The sequence below is a fragment of the Ovis aries genome, chromosome 2, assembly GCF_016772045.2.
Source record: "Ovis aries strain OAR_USU_Benz2616 breed Rambouillet chromosome 2, ARS-UI_Ramb_v3.0, whole genome shotgun sequence".
NCBI classification, from domain to species: Eukaryota; Metazoa; Chordata; class Mammalia; order Artiodactyla; family Bovidae; genus Ovis; species Ovis aries.
In genome coordinates, this window is record NC_056055.1 from 227,947,986 (window position 1) to 227,969,099 (window position 21,114).

Sequence of the window (21,114 nt, forward strand, 5' to 3'; positions counted from 1 at the left end):
TTTTTCCAGGTGCATTTTTACATAGAATTATATGATTGCTTAATATAAATCTAGACACTCACAGACAAGAAATGTGTCTGTTTCATTCTATGCCATATGCCAATGCCCACCACTATACCTGCTGTGGCACACAGTTTAGTTAAAAGATATGCTGGTTTAGATAATGTCCAAGAAGATTCCCTCATACTCACCGACTGTTGACACATATCCTTTGCCTGTGTCTTTCCTGTTCTACCCATTCTTTACACTGAGCCAGAAACTCCCTCTTAAAAGACAATTTGATTACTATATTTCAAGAAAATCCAGTCATGATGAGACAGTATTAAGGACAATTAGAGAATAATCTAGCTGGTTTATGCCTAAATAATTAACAAATTTCAAATTTGTGCCCAAATGTGTCTGGTTTCCTTAACCCACAAAACACTCTATATATTATCTTGGCTTGAAATTTATATTCTAATTCATGAAAGATTGAAGAAGGCAATGGCAACCCACTCCAGTCTTCTTGCCTGGAAAATCCCATGAATGGAGGAGCCTGGTGGGCTGCAGTCCACGGGGTCACCAAGAGTCGGACATGACTGAGTGACTTCACTTTCACTTTTCACTTTCATGCATTGGAGAAGGAAATGGCAACCCACTCCAGTGTTCTTGCCTGCAGAGTCCCAGGGATGAGGGAGCCTGGTGGGCTGCCATCTCTGGGGTCGCACAGAATTGGACATGACTGAAGTGACTTAGCAGCAAGATGCTCAATAAAATGTATAATCTCTATTAATACCCATATATTGTTTTTTTGGGGGCTTCTCAGGTGGTGCTAGTGGTAAAGGAAACACCTGGCAATGGAGCAGATAAAAGAGATGCCAGTTGGACTCCTGGGTCAGAAAGATCCCCTAGAAGAGGGCATGGCAGCCCACTCTAGTATTATTGCCTGGAGAATCCCATGGACAGAGGAGCCTGGAAGGCTATAGTCTGTAGGGTTGCAAAGATTCAGACACAACTGAAGCAACTTAGAGTGAATGTATGCACGTCTTCTTCAGTTTTGTTTAACCCAATATCAATAATTATTCCCTGTTTTATATCAATACAGTGTAATATCAACGTGCTTTTATAAACCTATTTCAGTTGTTTTATATTTCCCAGGCAATATGATCTCAATTACATCATTCACAGCCAACTCTAAAATAAGCATCTTCTATCAGTAAGTCTGGTAGATGCAAAGTCCTAGGAAAATTTAAACAAATATTTTGATTTTGTTTACATACATGCCACCGGTTGCTTTAGAAAATCTACTTGGGAAAAAACAAAAATTACAGAAGAACCCCATATTGTAAACACCTGGATTTAAATACTCAACAAAAAGCCAGAAAGTAAACACTGCAATATTAAACTCAATCATCTGGGAAAATACCTACTCCCAAGTGTATGTAAAACATTGTTTAATTTCACATAAAATAGACTAAGTGTAAAATGAAGAGAAGAAAACAGATTAAAAGGCTCATTGTTACGGAACCAGCTGTGTCTCATCTTTGTAGGTACTGGTGGCCTGTTGGAAAGTTTAGAAACCCCAGATATACTGAGATTCCCTTCTGCCTATAACCTTCCCAGCTGACAAGAGGATCTTTTAGCCATGGATTCTCTGTCTGTAACCACAAAGCCCATTTGCTAAAAAAAAAAAAAAAAAAAAAACAAACGTACAAGTGGTTCAACGCGGAGAGTCACTGATATCTGAGCTCTGTGCTAAGTGTCAAGAATACAGATAGTAAAAGCCATTCTTTCCTTTAGAATCTACAATTTAACGAGGGTAAAATTACCTGTAAATAATTGTGTGATATTCCTGATACATGCTGGAGTAGAGGGTAATGCTAGGACTTGTTGTTTAGCTGCTAAGTTATATCTGACTCTTTACAACCCCATGGATTGTAGCCTGTCAGGGTCCTCTGTCTGCGGGATTTACCAGGCAAGAATACTGGAATGGGTTGCCATTTCATTCTCCAGAGGGTCTTTCTGACCCAGGGATAGAACCTGCATCTCCTGCATTGGCAGGAGGATTTTTTTTTTTTTTTTTACGATTGCGTCACTAGGGAAGCCAAGTACCAGGACTAATGGTATTTCAAGGAAGGAAATGATGGAATTCTTGCAGGATTTAAGAAAGCTTTCCTATCAAAAATAATCATTCAGTTAAGTCTTGGAATATGCATAGAATTGTCTCCAATATTTAGATAAAGGAAGGTGAGTTGACAAATGTGAAAGGGGTTACAAGTGTGCATTCCAGGCAGAGAAAATGTCATCCCAAAGTGAAAGAAGGGTGTCCAGGACTGCCTGAGGCAGCACAAGTACAAGGGATCAAATAACAAGGGATCAAATGCTCTATGTGTCTACCCGTGTGCCCAGGGCTCCTGGACCCCAACTCTATGAAAACACTGCCATCCCAGTTATGTCCTCTACTCAGTTGGCACATGCTCCACTCTCCAGTGGGACGTCATTTCTAAAACACAAGGTCAAAGATGAAATTATTAGAAATTTCAAGTAGGCAACGAGATTATTAAACCAGGCATAGGAGTCTTTCTCAGTACAAGACCTTGTGTTAATACATATGTCTTCTGCCCATGAGGTCAGTTCCACATTAGCACAGTTCTCAGTATAGAAGGAAACTGTAACCCACTCCAGTGTTCTTGCCTGGAGAATCTCAGAGACGGGGGAGCCTGATGGGCTGCCGTCTATGGGGTCGCACAGAGTCGGACACGACTGAAGCAACTTGGCAGCAGCAGCAGCAGCAGCGGTATAGAAGATAATGATGTATGACCAAAAACACTCCATTTTCCTCTCTATTCTACCCAATTTTTTTAAATTTTCTTAATTATTTTTTATAGTAGGTCCTTCTTGTTATCTTTATTATTTTAATTTTTTGGCTGTCCATTTTAAACACAGCAGTGTGTACATACCAATCTGAAACCCCCAATCTTTTCCTCCTTCAGCCCCAACCCTACCCTCCCTCTGCAACCTTAAGTTCACTCTCCATGAGTCTGTCCTGGAAACAAGTTCATTTTTATTATCTGTTAGATCCCACATATATGTGATAGCATATGATACTCACCCCAATTTAATATTTTTCCTTGTTCTTTATTTTTTAATTAATTTACTTTTTTATTGAAGGATAATTGCTTTACAGAATTTTGCTGTTTTCTGTCAAACCTCAACATGAATCAGCCACAGGTATACGTATATCCCCTCCCTTTTGAACCTCCCTCCCACCTCCCTCCCCATCACACCCCTCTAGGTTGATACAGAGCCCTTGTTTGAGTTTCCTGAGCCATACAGCAAATTCCTGTTGGCTATCTATGTTACATATGGTAATGTAAGTTTTCAAGTTACTCTTTCTATACATCTCAACCTCTTCTCCCCTCTCCCTGAGTCCATAAGTTTGTTATCTATGTCTGTTTCTCCATTGCTGCCCTATAAATAAATTCTTCTGTACCATTTTTCTAGATTCTGTATATGAGCTTTAGAACGCAATATTTATCTTTCTCTTTCTGACTCACTTCACTCTCTCTATATAATAGGTTCTAGGTTCATCCACCTCATCAGAACTGACTTAAATGCATTCCTTTTTATGGCTGAGTAATATTCCATTATGTATATGTACCACAAATTCTTTACCCATTCACCTGTCGACGGGCATCTATGTTGCTTCCATGTTCTAGCTATGGTAAATAGTGCTTAAATGAACAATGGGATACATGTGTGTTTTTCAGTTTTGGTTTCCTCAGGGTATATGCCTAAGAGTGGGATTGCTGGGTCATATGGTGGTTTTATTCCCAATTTTTTAAGGAATCTCCATGCTGTCTTCCATTTACATTTACATGTATCAATTTACATTCCCACCAACAGTGCAAGAGCATTCCCTTTTCTCCATATCCTCTCCAGCATTTATTGTTTGTAGACTTTTTGATGATGGCCATTCTGACCTGTGTGAGGTGATATCTCATTGTGGTTTTGATTTGCATTTCTCTAATAATGAGAGATGTTGAGCCTCTTTTCATGTGTTTGTTAGCCATCTGTATGTCTTCTTTGGAGAAATGTCTGTGTAGGTCTTTTTCCCACTTTTTGATTGGGTTGCTAGTTTTTCTGGCATTGAGTTGTATGAACTGCTTGATTATTTTGGAAATTAACCCTTTGTCAGTTGTTTCATTTGCTATTATTTTCTCCCATTCTGAGGGTTGTCCTTTCACCTTGCTTATAGTTTCCTTTGCTGTGCAAAAGCTTTTATGTTTAATCAGGTTCCACTTTTTCACTTTTGTTTTTATTTGTTACTCTAGGGGTTGGGTCATAGAGGATCTTGCTTTGATTTATGTCATCGAGTGTTCTGCCTATGTTTTTCTCGAAGAGTTTCATAGTTCTGGTCTTACATTTAGGTCTTTAATTCATTTTGAGTTTATCTTTTTGTATGGTGTTAGGAAGTATTCTAATTTCATTCTTTTACATGTAGTTGTCCAGTTTTTCCAGCATCATTTATTGAAGAGGCTATCTTTGCCCCATTGTATATTCTTGCCTCCTTTATCAAAAATAAGGTACCAATGGGTGCATGGGTTTATTTCTGTCACCCCAATTTAATATTAATTGAACTTGAAACATAAACAAATTGGAGAAGAGGGGAAAGGAATGTGGGCAGTGCTGGAATGAAACCAAGACCAGACACAGGGCCTAGATTGTGGAAGACTTTATACAACATGTTGGAATTTGATGTTTATCCTGTGGGGGAAGAAGCACTGTTGAATGATTTCAGGAGTGATGTCACGTAACCAGATTTGTAGATTAGGAGATTCACTCTGGTGTTAATTTAGTGGGTGAATGTGATGTGGGGGAAACATGGTGGGAAGCTAATTCTGAGAATTACAGAATTAATGCTTATGGAAGGATGTTTCACCTCCCTCCCTAGACTATAGAGATCATGATTCTGGTGCTGGTAGATACCTGCTCTGTGTTTTGGTTCTCAGTGTGCATGTCCTGTTTCTCACACTAGAGTGAAAATCCCTAGATGCCTTTTGAAGAATTCAGTTAAGATCAGTCACTCAGACATGTCCTACACTTTGCAACCCCATGAACCGCAGCACACCAGGCCTCCCTGTCCATCACCAACTCCCGGAGTCCATCCAAACCCATGTCCATCGAGTTGGTGATGCCATCCAACCGTTTCATCCTCTGTCATCCCCTTCTCCTCCTGCCCTCGATCTTTCCCAGAATCAGGGTCTTTTCAAATGAGTCAGCTCTTCACATCAGGTGGCCAAGGTATGGGAGTTTGAGCTTCAACATCAGTCCTTCCAATGAACACCCAGACTGATCTTTAGGATGGACTGGTTGGATCTCCTTGCACTCCAAGGGACTCTCAAGAGTCTTCTCCAACACCACTGTTCAAAAGCATCAATTCTGTGGTGCTCAGCCTTCTTCACAGTCCAACTCTCATATCCATACATGACCGCTGGAAAAACCATAGCCTTGACTAGATGGACCTGTGTTGACAAAGTAATGTCTCTGCTTTTTAATATGCTATCTAGGTTGGTCATAACTTTCCTACCAAGGAGTAAGCATTCTTTAATTTCATGGCTGCAATCACTATCTGCAGTGATTTTGAAGCCCAGAAAAATAAAGTCACCCACTGTTCCCACAGTTTCCCCACCTATTTGTCATGAAGTGATGGGACCAGATGCCATGATCTTTGTTTTCTGAATGTTGTGCTTTAAGCCTACTTTTTCACTCTCCTCTTTTACTTTCATCAAAAGGCTTTTTAGCTCTTCTTCACTTTCTGCCATAAGGGTGGTGTCATCTGCATATCTGAAGTTATTGATATTTCTCCCAGCAATCTTGATTCCAGCTTGTGCTTCTTCCAGCCCAGCATGTCTCATGATGTACTCTGCATAGAAGTTAAATAAGCAGGGTGACAATATACAGCCTTGATGTACTCTTTTTCCTATTTGGAACCAGTCTGTTGTTCCATGCCCAGTTCTAATTGTTGCTTCTTGACCTGCATACAGGTTTCTCAAGAGACAGGTCAGGTGATCTGGTATGCCGATCTCTTTCAGAATTTTCCACAGTTTATTGTGATCCACACAATCAAAGGCTTTGGCATAGTCAATAAAGCAGAAATAGATGTTTTTCTGGAACTCTTTTGCTTTTTCCATGATCCAGTGGATATTGGCAATTGTTCTCTGGTTCCTCTGCCTTTTCTAAAACCAGCTTGAACATCTGGAATTTCACGATTCATGTATTGCTGCAGCCTGGCTTGGGGAATTTTAAGCATTACTTTACTAGCGTGTGAGATGAGTGCACTTGTGTGGTTGTTTGAGCATTCTTTGGCATTGCCTTTCTTTGGGATTGGAATGAAAACTGACCTTTTCCAGTCCTGTGGCCACAGCTGAGTTTTCCAAATTTGCTGGCATATTGAATGCAGCACTTTCATAACATCATCTTTCAAGATTTGAAGTAGTTCAACTGGAATTCCATCACCTCTACTAGCTTTGTTCATAGTGATGTTTCCTAAGGCCCACTTGACTTCACATTCCAGGATGTCTGGCTCTAGGTGAATGATCACACCATTGTGGTTATCTGGGTCGTGAAGATCATTTTTGTACAGTTCCTCTGTGTATTCTTGCCACCTCTTCTTAATATCTTCTGTATCTGTTAGGTCCCTACCATTTCTGTCCTTTATTGAGCCCATCTTTGCATAAAATGTTCCCTTGGTATCTCTAATTTTCTTGAAGAGATCTCTATTCTTTCCCATTCTATTGTTTTCCTCTATTTCTTTGCATTTTAAAGAGTAGATGCTTAATATCTATTTCTTGTCAAGCTGAGGTTGCCTTAGCTACTTGAGTAATCACATCAAAATCTTGACTCATATAGGTCCTCATCTGAATCCAACCAAAATTATAGGCTTCTCTGATAACTTAGCAGTAAAGAATCCACCTGTTGGTGTAGGAGACCTAGGTTAAATCGCTGAGTTGGCAAGATCCCCAGGAGAAGGAAATGGCAACCCACTTTGCTCTTCTTGCCTGGGAAATCCCATGGACAGAGGAGCTTGGCAGGCTAAAGGCCATGGGGTCGCAAAAGAGTCAAACATGACTAAGTGACTAAGCAACAATGTGCTATCATAGGTAAATCAGTTTATTAAGGAAAGAAGGGCTATACCCATGTTCACCAATGCTCTGGAAAGAAGTTAAATACCTGCATGTGATCTTCACAAAGAAAAAGTAAAAACAAACCATTATGTTGAGTAATAAATGCATTAACTAAAGTGAAAGTGAAGGCATTAGTCATGTCTGACTACTTGCGACCCCATGGACTATAGCCCACCAGGATCCTCTGTTCATGGGATTTCCCAGGCAAGAATATTGGAGTGGGAAGCCATTCCCTTCTCCAGGGATCTTCCCGAAACAGGGATCAATCCTGGGCCTCCACATTGCAGGCAGATTCTTTACCTTCTGAGCCACAAGGAAAGTCCATTAAACCAAATCAAGTAGTAAATCAATATACAGGTCTCCGCTGATAAAGGAAATTGTATTATAGTTCTGTTTATAGAGAAGAAGTTGATGCCTGTAGCTTTGATACTTTGGGTAGATATCTGTTATTGCATAGGTTTGCAATGTCACAGTCAAGAGGGATTGGGGCTTCTAACATGAACAGGATGGAGTTTTGTTTTCAGTTCCCACATTAGACTCACCTGGGAAAGTTTAAAAATTACCTTCCCCTGAGTTCTAGCACAACTGAATTTAATTTCTTGGAGTGGGACTTGGATATCTAAATTTTCCCAAGCTTTGTTAAGTCGTGTCACTCATTTTAAAGTGATTTGTATCATGACAATTGTACCTTTTTCAGAATGTCATACAAATGGAACCAGAATCCTTAGCCTTTTGCGCCAGGTTTGTTTCATATCTCATTGTATTTTTGAGATTCATCATACTGTTGAAAGTAATAGTAGTCCATTGCTTTATGCTCTATCGGAAATTCTGAGAAGTAGTCGATGGAATGATTATCTACACCACAATTCGTTTGTCTACTCACTAGTTTCTCCATTCACTAAACTTTAAAAATCTTGCCAGTTGATTGTAGAACCCAACAAGGGTTGGGAAACACAGAAAACCTTAATTATGAATATTCCTTTGCATTATCAAATCCCTTCACATGCCTCAGTTATCACACTTGTGCTCAATGACTGAACATGATATATGTGGGGGGAGTTAGGTTTACCAGAGACTAGTCTATAAACCATGCTATCTGACGCACATGGAAACTTTGAGTCATGTCTGCTTAACCATAATTTTATATTTGATGTTATGTAAAAAATATATGTACTTTCAATTGCCTAACAAATTAGTACCACACACATCCAAATATCCCTGTTATCAATAGGCTTGGATATGTTGGTGGAAGATTTATGAATAAAGACATTATTCATATTCCAAATCATCTTCTCTTATCCATAAAAGGAAAGTGTGTGTCTGTAAAGAGAGATCAGTGTTTGGACCCATACTTATTAAACTATCTAACACGTACATATTTCTGACGACTTGGAAAGCATTATGAGAGTGTTTCAGTATCCAAATCTGTAAATTATGATTAAGAACAATTTACAAGGTTACAGACATTTCCTACATAAATGCTTGGTTGTGACAGTTCATCTATGCCTTTAAAGGCAACACTTAAAAGCAGTAGGATCAGAAATATCCTAGAAACTTCAACATCAAAATGAAAGATGTTATTTACCAGTTTTTTGTATTTTTTTTAAAGTAAGTTTCAGGTGCAGTTTTTAAATTGCTGTGATTTAATAGTTTAAGGTGATACTACATTTAGAGCAACTGAGAGTTATAATGTTATATCTGGGGGCCGTGAAGGCTCTAGAATTTAAAAAGAAATTTGCTACTTGAGAACAAAGAATTGAATTTGGCCTACAGAAAATAAAATACCATTTGAGGGAATTTTTCTGAGTTAAATGAAACTTGAACTTTATTCTTTAAAAAGAATGAAGTGCACATGGTTATGTGATAATGAGGCACCATCAAGGACAATCTGAATTATAAGTAATTCTTATTGATATTCTTATACCTTATGACCTTTCTCCATCCTGAAAATGAGAACCAAACTCTTGATCCATCACTATCTATGGATTTTGTAATCTCTTGACCTCAGGAAACAAAAAAGTTTACCTAAAATTTCTAATTTCTCTTGTCTGTCCCTTCAGAAAAAATCCCTTTACAGGATTGTTATGAATATTGTTTAGTCTCTAAGTCGTGTCTAAGGCTTTTGCAATCCCATGGACTGTAGCCTGCCAAGCTTCTCTGTCCATGGGATTTTCCAGGCAGGAATACTGGAATGGGTTGTCATTTCCTGCTCCACGGAATCTTTCTGACCTAGGGATTAAACTGAGTCTCCTGTATTGCAGGCAGATTCTTTAACACTAAGCCACCCAGGCAGCCCATTGTTATAAATAGACTTTGCTTTTTAGTCTTTGACAGTTAATGGGTAATATCAGATTTGAACAGTTAAGAAACTTAATAAGACTTATTTTTCATCCCTTTGCAGGTCATTTCGTTTATCTTGCTGCAAAATTTTTCTTTTGGCAACCAAAGGAGAATGAAACATTGATTTCCCAGGAGTTCTGAATTCTGTTCCCTCCACATACATGCACACACAGACATATTATTGAAGGAATCCTTGATTTCTAAGGCCATGCCAAACCTTGCAAAGATAACAATGATGTAATTCTAAAGTGAATGAAATTTACATCCTATGAAAGGGGGGGAAAGGTTAAAAAGAATTACTACAGGAATTAAAAATAACCTTTAAAAAGTGAAATTAACTTGGAAAGGGAGGGTCAGTTCTTTGTTTATGAGGAGCTTATTATTTCAAGTTAATATCTAATTAATTGCTTAAGGCTTGTGTACTGGGTTGAATAGTGTCTCCCCACTTTTTTTAGAACCTTAAAATCTGGCCTTATTTGGAAATACGTTCATTATGCATGTAATTGGTTAAGATAATGTCATATTGGAGTAGAATGAGCCCTCGATTCAATATGACTAGTGTCCTTGCAAGAGAGGGTAAGAGACACAGAGACACAACGTGGAGGGAAGACAGACAAGTGAAGACCAAAGCAGAGCTTGAAGTTACACTGACGCAAGTCGAGGAACACCTAGGGCTTCTAGAAATTGGAAGAGGCAAGGAAGGAACTTCCTGTAGAGGCTGAGATGGGAAAATGATCCTGCCAACATGTTGATATTGGACTTTTAATCTACAGCACAGTCAGATAACAAATTTCCTTTGTTCTAAGTCATCCAATTTTGGGCACTTTGCTTATGGTATCCCTAGGAAATGAATACGGCTTGCCTCTGATTTTCAGCCAAAGTGAGCATTAGCAGCTTACCATTCTATAGGCTCAGATATGCAGATGACACCACCCTTATGGCAGGAAACAAAGAGGAACTAAAGATCCTCTTGATGAAGTTGAAAGAGGAGAGTGAAAAATCTGGCTTAAAACTCAACATTTAAAAAACTAAGATCAAGGCATCTGGTCCCATCACTCCATAACAAATAGATGGGGAAACAATGGAAACAGTGACAGCCTTAATTTTCTTGGGCTCCAAAATCACAGCAGATGGTGACTGCTCCTTGGAAGGAAAGTTATGACAAACCTAGATAGCATATTAAAAAGCAGAGACTTTACTTTGCCAACAACATCCATCTAGTCAAAGCTATGGTTTTTCCAGTTGCCATGTATGGATGTGAGAGTCGGACTATAAGGAAAGCTGAGGGCTGAAGAATTGATGCTTTTGAACTGTGGTGTTGGAGAAGACTCTTGAGAGTCCCTTGGACTGCAAGGAGATCCAGCCCATCCATCCTAAAGGAAATCAGTCCTAATTATTCATTGGAAGGACTGATGCTGAAGCTGAAGCTCCAATCCTTTGGCCAACTGATGTGAAGAACTGACTCATTGGAAAAGACCTTGATGCTGGGAAAGATTGAAGGCAGGAGAAGGGGACGACAGAGGATGAGATAGTTGGATGGCATCATGGGCTTGGTGGAGTTGAGTTTGAGCAAACTCTGGGAGTTGGTGATGGACAGGGAAGCCTGGCATGCTGTAGTCCATGGGGTCACAAAGAATAGGACACAACTGAAATTCCATCTAGTCAAGGCTATGGTTTTTCCAGTGGTCATGTATGGATGTGAGAACTGGACTGTGAAGAAAGCTGAGTGCCGAAGAATTGGTGCTTTTGAACTGTGGTGTTGGAGAAGACTCTTGAGAGTCCCTTGGACTGCAAGGAGATCCAACCAGTCCATTCTGAAGGAGATCAGCCCTGGGTGTTCATTGGAAGGACTGATGTTGAAGCTGAAACTCCAATATCTTGGCCACCTGATGTGAAGAGCTGACTCATTGGAAAAGACTCTGATGCTGGGAAGGATTGGGGGCAGGAGGAGAAGGGGACGACAGAGGATGAGATGGCTGGATGGCATCACTGACTCGATGGATGGGAGTCTGAGTGAACTCCAGGAGTTGGTGATGGACAGGGAGGCCTGGCGTGCTGCGATTCATGGGGTCACAAAGAGTCGGACATGACTGAGCGACTGAACTGAACTGAGCTGAACTGAACTGAAACAAAGATCCATCAATCCCTTAACGGTAAACAAAAGACTCAATCTTGCCCTCGAGTGAAATCCAAACATTAAACAGCATCAGTGAGCCACCCAAGGCCACAAGTTCTCCCACCAAGACACAGAATTAACCAACACTGTGTTCCAGTGACCCCTAATTTTCTTTCTGCTTGCTAACTCTTACATCAAGTAATGTCAACAAGTAATTGCTTCTCTTCAGTTCAGTTCAGTTCAGTTCAGTTGCTCAGTCGTGTCCTCTTACCTTATGTCAAAACCACAAAAGCTGGTGAAACTGTTTATCTCAGTTTGGGACTTGAACCCATGTGCTGGGACTCAATCCCAGCCAAAATCCAGCTTGAAACTTGAACCCACATGGCTGGGACTCAAACCCAGCCAAAACCCATGGTACCTGTTTTCAGGGCCTATTAAGCTCAGGTTCTTGATGTCTCATTGCAGAAAGAATTCAGTGAGAGACAAAGTGATAGGTAAGAAGTGGATTTATTCAGATTCAGAGAGAAGCACACTCCACAGATGAGTGTGGGCCATCGCAGAGTGGCCTTGAAATGTGGCGTGGTTAGTTTTTATAGGCTGGGTAATTTCATATGCTAATGAATGGGAGGATTATTCCAACTATTTTTGGGAAGGGGTAGACATGTCCAGAATTTGGGCCACCGCCCACTCCTTGGTCTTTTGACAGTGCCTTGGAACTCTCACGGCACAGCTGGGTGTGTCGTTTCACTTGCTGATCCAGGATCAAGGTCTAGTCTTGTCTGCCATCTTAGTCCCTCTTGGTTCTAATCAGTTTATGTTGTGCCCTCAGGCTATGTCATTCTTTTCAAAAGTTGTGTCCTCCCCCTTCCCTCCTGTTACATCCCCCCTCAGAGATTTTACTCCAATATTCTTATAGGAAGCAGAAGGGTGAAGGTCTATCTTCTGTAATTTCTTCAAGGCTGAGTTAGAGGCATTGACCCTACCTATTAGGGAGTAAAAATCTCTGGATAAAATCAGGGAGTAAAAATCTAGGGGCCCACGAGCAGGGAAGCTCCTTGTTTTAGTCCTCAAGGGCTGAAATCCCTACATAGCCATCATCTTGATGTTTAACTATTGTAACTGGTTCCTTAGCCTTCGCATGTATCTTCTTGATGATGAAGCATTTTTTTTTGTATCAGCACCAGTATCCAGAAATATCTATAAATGACAAAATACTCAAAAGGCATGGTCAAACATGTGACTATAGTGTACGATAAAGCTTGGTTACAATAACCAGAATTACACATGATCACAATTAGCATAACATACCAAATAACCCTGGTTAAATATTTCTCTTTGAGATACCTTAGGAGCCCTCTAACTAACATCTCAAAGTTAGTTTTTAGCCACATAAGATCATAAGTCACTGTGAGACAATACTTAATCCCATGAGTCTGGGAGTTGGTGATGGACAGGGAGGCCTGGCATGCGATTCATGGGGTCACAAAGAGTCGAACATGACTGAGTGACTGAACTGAACTGAACTGAACTGAACCTAAAGGGTTTTTTTTTTCCCTAAAGATTTCAAAAGCAAATACAAAACACTTACAGGCAAAAAAACTCATCTCAATCTGCTTGTCAAAAGCAGCATTTCAAGAATACTTTGGAGGGAGAAATCAAATCCAGTCTTGTCCTAGCCCATTCCTAACAAAACCCATTTACCCAACTAATCCTGATAATGTGTAACTCTTTGCCTAATTTAACCACATCAAAAAGCTTAAACCACTTTCAATATCAGATATCAGTTTTGCCCTGAATATTTTCCAGGTAACATGAGCCTGAAATTCATTCCGGCCTGATTATGTATTTTTGAGTATTTGAATGAGTATTTAATTTCTCTTAAGTCAATTAGAACTGCTTTATGAATTAATTTTTGGCAGTATCATACATCTATAACACACATATTGACACATATGAATGCACAGAGGCCTCATAGCTCTCGTTACAGAATTTCATCCATGATCTTGAGAACCCAAACCATTTCCCCAGAATAGCTTTTAAATCTGTGAGAGTTTCATTGTCATTTTGTATATACTGAGGTAATCTGAAAGGTGGTATTATCTTTTGAAGCAAGTTCTTTGTTACTCCTAAGGCCTTTTCTAGCCATGTGGGGAAACTCTCTACCCATCCAGTGAATGTGCTTACCTTTAAGACTTGAGCATCTGAGTAAAATCAATTGGCCAGTTCTTCATTTTGTTTCCTTGGTGTTGAATGGGTCTACATCATGGAGGAGGGGTGGTATTGTTCTTGGATTATTTTGTAACCATGTGTCACATGATTTGGTAATCAGAAAGTGAAAGTGAAGTCGCTCAGTCGTGTCTGACTCTTTGCGATCCCATGGACTATAGCCTACCAGGCTCCTCCCTTCATGGGATTCTCCAGACAAGAGTACTGGAGTGGGTTGCCATTTCCTTCTCCAGGGAATCTTCCCGACCCAGGGATCGAACCCTGGTCTCCTGCATTCCAGGCAGACGCTTTAACCTCTGAGCCACCAGGGAAGTCCTTGGTAATCAGGACCACCATCATGTTATTCCTTTAAAGATCAGCTGGAGAAGGGATAGGCTACCCATGAGAGCATTCTTGGGCCTGTGGCTCAGCTGGTAAAAATCCACCTGCAATGCAGGAGACCTGGGTTTGATCCCTGGGTTGGGAAGATCCCCTGGAGAAGGGAACAGTTACCCACTCCAGTATTCTGGCCTGGAGAATTCCAAGGATTGTATAGTCCACAGGGTTGCAAAGAGTCAGACATGGCTGAGTGACTTTCACTTTCACCCACAAACAACCTTTGTAGTAAATTCCAAAGAGCTTTCCAAAGAATTTCACATCTGTAGTGAGCAGTTGCACTAGAACTGGAAAAGTTGAGGAGAAATATGAAATCTACTAAATGCATAATTTGCTCCCTGCATGTTATTCTTCTTTAACTCTTTAATAAAAATTAAAAATTACATGCTTTCAAGATAAATGAAAAATCATTACTAAGATTAAATTTACAGAAGAAAAACCAAAACTCTTTTGAAGAGAAATTCTGTTTATCAAGAGCTTTTCAATCACATAAATCTGAAATTGCATTTATATTAAGTAAATGAGACAGTTAATTGGTTGAAGGATTTGAAATGGAAATTCTAAATCAGTCCTTTTATATTTCAGACTATCAGGATCTTTATATTTGCACAGTGCATATACAATTTATGCAAACGAGATAACTCATGCATGCTTCATATAAATACAGAAGTTTGTGATTATAATTACAGGTTTTTCTTTTACTTTCTTTACAAATCGTTTTGGAGCTTGAAAAAGGTAAGAAGCACACAAAAGATTAGAGAATAATGGAACAATTACTTGCACAGCTACTCCCTAACATTAAAAAACTTTGCAATATTTCTGTGTAATATTATTATGAAAAAAATACCTAAAGCATTACTGACCAAACTGTAGGCTTTCTTTATTTGCTTCTTGAGCCCTTAGAGGCCATCAGCAGCATATCTCCCTGCAGTCTTTTTCTCCCTGTTGTTTATAGTTCCTTGGTTATGTATTTGTAAATACATATGTATTTGATTTTATTCGATTTTACTACTAAATGGAGCTTCCCATGTGGCTCAGCTGGTAAAGAATCCATTGGCCAATGAAGGAGACTCAAGAGATATGGGTTCAATCTGTGGGTTGGGAAGATCCCCTGGAGAAGGAAATGGCAATGCACTTCAGTATTCTTACCTGGAAAAATCCTGTGGAGAAAGGAACTTGCTGGGCTACAGTCCACGGGATTGCAGAGACTTGGACATGACTGAGCTCAAATAAGGACCTATTTTACTACTAAAATAGGATTCTATCATTTGAATATAAGATAGTTTCTTTTAGATATTTCCCAAATCATAAATTATTTACTTATTCCTCAGTATTGATAATATTGAGGGTATTATAATATTTTAAATATTATACATGATGTATGTTTTTCCTTTCATATTTGATAAATGGCATTGTTGGGATGAGGAAATTACAATTTTTATATGTTAACCTTCCTGATAATAATTCTGTTCTTATTAGTTTTAACTTTTTTTTCTGGAGAATGTTGTAAGCTTTCTATTCAGGCAATAATATCATTTGCGTTAAAAAAGAGTTTTTCTCATTCTTTGTACTGCTTATTGAATGACTTGATATCCGTATGGAGGAGACATAATGTCAGGTTTCCAGTAGGGTGGAGTGTTCCTGACATTAACAGGAATGTTTCTGATGCTACAAAAATAAGCATAATGGTCTTTAGGAGCACAACATTCTAGTAAGTTACTATTATATATTTCTTCAGAGCCAGGCCAATAGGAGAAAGATACTGAGAGATTCTAAAGTCTTGGTAGGAAAAAAAAATTTCAACACTTTATGACCTGAGAAAGATATAACTTGGAGCTATTTTTCATAGAAAAATATGTAATATATATGCTAGTTAATGACATGAAGAATCTTTTCATACAGTTCATCTTGGACATGACTAACACAGAGAGAAGATTTTTTAAACAATCCTCTTCAATATATTTATAATTTATCTACTAATTATAAAGTTCAATGAATGATAATTTTGATAGCAAAATAACGCAATGTTTTATTTTCCTTAACTTCCTATAATAATCCTATAAATACAAATAAATAAATCATAATTTTATCTGTTGATCTTAATTTATTTCATGAGATAATTTATTACATTTACTTTTAGCCTTTTTAAGAATGTTTGTTTAAGACCATCACATATTTTTCTATTTTAAGCACTGCTTAAGCATATCCCACAAGTTTTAACAAGAAAATGAAAATTTTAGCCACTCAGTCACATCTGCCTCTTTGTTATCCCATGGACTGTAGCTCTGCAGGCTCCTCTGTCCATGGATTTCTGCAGGCAAGAATACTGGAGTGGGTTGCCGCTTCCTCCTCCAGTGATGCTTTTATTATATTTTATTTTTAAATATTAAAATTTAAAGATATGTGCCTTATCTATCATGTCATTGTAGTCCATTATTCCTGACCCCCACAATGAATGACACAATCACTAAGCTAAATTCATATTGATCACTCTCTTGTGCTTATTTAGACTTTAGTATGTACATATACATTGTTCCCTTAACCTGCAGCTGCTTGCCCTTCAATCATAACACTTATAAAACACAATTATTAATTTAGTTTTTTGAGGAGCACTAGGTGATATGCAAAATATTTCTATTGTAAGTGAGCTTTTGCATTTTTGTCCTTTTTATATAGATGTTTTATATACATGCTGAGAGGTCTCCTATTAAGTTGGTACAGAAGTAACTTGTTTTGCATTGTTGAACTTTGCCATTTGACACTGGAATACATTCTTAAATAAATGGCATTATAGTTCATTTTAATGTGCATTTCTTGTTTTAAGGTTTTTGTTAATAAATTATTACTTGCTGTTTATTTTATATGTATTTTTTGACTATGGAATCCTTTGGATAATAGAAAAAGAAAGAGAAATCCAGAAAAAACATCTACTTCTGCTTTATTGATTATGCCAAAGCCTTAGACTGTGTAGATAACAACAAAATGCTCAATGCTCAAAATTCTCCAAGCGAGGCTTCAACAGTACATAAACCGTGAACTTCCAGATGTTCAAAGTGGATTTAGAAAAGGCAGAGAAACCAGAGATAAAGTTGCCAATATCCACTGGATCATCAGGAAAGCAAGAGAGTTCCAGAAAAACATCTGCTTGATTGACTACGCCAAAGCCTTTGACTGTGTGGATCACAACAAACTGTGGAAAATGCTTAAAGAGATGGGAATACCAGATCACAGTACCTGCCTCCTGAGAAATCTGTATACGGGTCAAGAAGCAACAGTTAGAACCAAACATGGAACAACACACTGGTTCCAAATCAGGAAAGGAGTACATCAAGGCTGTATATTGTCACCTTGCTTATATAACTTATATGGAGAGTACATCATGAGAACTGCTGGACTGGATGAAGCACAAGCTGTAATCAAGATTGCCAGGAGAATTATCAATAACTTCAGATAGGCAAATGGCACCACCCTTATGGCAAAATGCGAAGAAGAACTAGAGAGCCTCTTGATGAAAGTGAAAGAAGACAGTGAAAAGTTGGCTTAAAATTCAATATTCAGAAAACTAAGATCATGGCATTCAGTTCCATCACTTCATGGCAAATAGATGGGGAAACAATGGAAACAGTGACAGACTTTATTTTGGGGGGACTCCACAATCACTGCAGATGGTGACTGCAGCCATGAAATTAAAAGACGCTTGCTCCTTGGAAGAAAAGCTATGTCCAAACTAGACAGCATATTAAAAAGCAGAGACATTACTTTGTCAACAAATGTCTGGCTGGTCAAACCTATGGTTTTTCCGGTAGTCATGTATCGATGTGAAAGCTGGACTATAAAGAAAGCTGAGGGCTGAAGAACTGATGCTTTTGAACTATGGTTTTGGAGAAGACTCTTGAGAGTTCCTTGAATTGCAGGGAGATCCAACCAGTCCATCCTAAAGGAAATCAGTTCTGAATATTCATTGGAAGGACTGATGTTGAAGATGAAGCTCCAATACTTTGGCACCTCATGAGAAGAGTTGACTCATTGGAAAAGATCGTGATGCTGGGAAAGATAAAAGGCAGCAGGAGAAGGGGATGACAGAGGATGAGATGGTTGGATGGCATCACCAACTCAATGGACATGAGTTTGGGTGAACTCCGGGAGTTGGTGATGGACAGGAAGGCCTGGTGTGCTACAGTCCATGAGATCACAAAGAGTCAGACACGATTGAGCAACTGAACTGAACTGAGCCTTTGGAAATGGTGTCAGACCAAAAGCAAATTTAAGCAATTTTCTTACTTGAGTTGAAAATGGGTCATAAAGCAATAGAGACAACTGGCAACATGTACAATGCATCTGACTCGGGAATTACTAATGAACACACGGTGTAATGGTAGTTCAAGTAGTTTTGCAAAGGAGACTAGAACCTTGAAAATGAGGAGTGCAGTGCCTGCTTATTGGCAGTTAACAATGACCAACTGAAAGGATCAGCTTTACTGACAGCCCCATCTAAGTTAATCTTCTTACAGCTACACAGGAAACTGCCTAAGAATTCAGTGTCCACCATTTCAGTGTCTTTTGGGAATTGAAGCAAATTGGAATGGTGAAAAAGCTCAGTAAGTGGGTGCATCATAAGCTCAACACAAATTTTAAAAATCATAGTTTTGAAGTGTTTTGTCTTATTATACACAAAAACAAACCATTTCTCAATTTGATTGTGATGTACGCTGAAAAGTGGGTTTTATATGACAACCAGCAGCAAACAATTCAGTGACTGGACTGAGAAGAAACTCCAAAGCATATCTCAAAGCAAAACTTGCACCAAAAAAGGGTCATGCTCACTGTTTCGTGGTCTGCTGCTGGTCTGATTCATTACAGCTTTTTTAAATCCTGGTGAAACCATTACATCTGAGAAGTATCCTCAAGAAATCAATGTGATGCACCCAAACTACAGTGCCTGTAGCCAGCATTGTTCAACAGAAAGTACGCAATTCTTCTCCATGATACTACCTGACTGCACATCAGACAACCAATGCTTCAAAAGTTAAACGAATTGGGCCACAAAGTTTTGCTTCATCTGCCATATTCACCTGACCTCTCACCAACTGATGACCACTTCTTCAATCATCTCAATAACGTTTTGCAAAGAAAAGTCTTCTCCAACCAGCAGGACACAGAAGATGCTTTCCAAGAGTTCCTCAAATCCCAAAGCAGAGATTTTTATGCTACAGGAATAAATAAACCTATTTCTTGTTGGCAAAAAAAAGATGTGCTTGAGCCTCGTTATAAAGATTTATAATTCAGGGTCTGAAACCATAGTTACTTTTTTTGTTTTGTTTTGTTTTGCTTTGTTCAGTCATTAAGTTGAGTCCGACTCTTTGTGACCCCATGGACTATAGCACGTCAGACTTCTCTGTCCTTCACTATTTCCTGGAGTTTGCTCAGACTCATGTCCGTTGAGTCAGTGATGCTACCCAACCATTTCATCCTCTACCACGCCCTTCTCCACTTGCCCTCAGTCTTTCCTAGCATTAGGGTCTTTTCCAGTAAGCCAGCTCTTTCCATCAAGAGTCAAAGTACTGGAGCTTCAGCTTCAGCATTAGTTCTCCTAATGAATACTCAGGGTTGATTTTCTTTAGGATTGATAGGTTTGATCTCCTTGCAGTCCAAGGGACCCTCCAGAGTCTTCTCCAGCATCACAATTCAAAAGCATCAATTCTTCAGTGCTCAGACTTTTTTATAGTCCAACTCTCACATCTGTACATGATTACTGGAAAATCCATAGCTTTGCCTAGACAGAGCTTTCTTGGCACAGTGGCATCTCTGCTTCTTAATATGCAGTTTTAATATAGGTTTTTTATAGCTTTGCTTCTGAGGAGCAAATGCCTTTTAATTAAGTGGCTGTAGTCACTGCCTGTAGTGATTTTGGAGCCCAGGAAAATAAAATCTGCCACTGTTTCCACTTTTCCCCCATCTATCTGCCATGAAGTGATGGGACCTGATGCCAAGATCTTCCTTTTTTGAATGTTGAGTTTTAAGCCAGCTTTTTTCAGTCTCCTCTTTCACCCTCATAAGAGGCTCTTTAGTTAATCCTTTCTGCCATTCAAATAGCATCTGCATATCTGAGATTGTACATATTTCTGCAGGCAATCTTGATTCCAGCTTGTGATTTATCCAGTCTGGCATTTCACATGATGTACTTTTCAAAGAATTTAAATAATTACTTTTGTATCAACCTAATAGAAGATAAGAGAGCTTAGTTTCTGAATCATGGGGATCTTCAACTTCACTAGAGATTTTCAGGCTTTTCTCTGATCAGCATTTCAATCGAGAAGAAGAGAGTAGATACCACAGAGAGGAGAAAATTTCATAATTTTTTTGTCTGAAATTGAGTCACAAAACTACATGGTGCTACAAGGTAAATTGCAAAATGCATCTCTAGGGCAAAACCATATTCATAACCAAAACTAAAGGAGATACGATCTCTATTGCAAAGAAAGTGTGGAGGGGGGTAGAATGTAGTCTAGGGCATAGTAACAGATCCTGTGAAAATCATGCCTTCATATGCCCAAGATTCTGTGTGCCCTTCTTACTGCATTAACACACTCACTCCAGGATGATGACCTTTCCTTGCCCAAGGGGCAAAATCTGCTGAATCTGTACCTCCTCATGCCCAGTTCACAACAGGATTGAAAAAGGAGCACACATGTTCAAAGAAACCCAACTTACTGTCAAGTGCTTAATTAATATCACCCATTACCTGGGGGCAGAGTTTTTCTAGTCCTTACTGTTCTGAGAGAGGAGTCTTCGTAACTTCTAGGCATCCTGGGTACCTCTGTGCAAAGATCTATGGTTCATAACGAATATGAGAAACATCCTTTGTGCACATCAGCATATTGCTTCAAATAT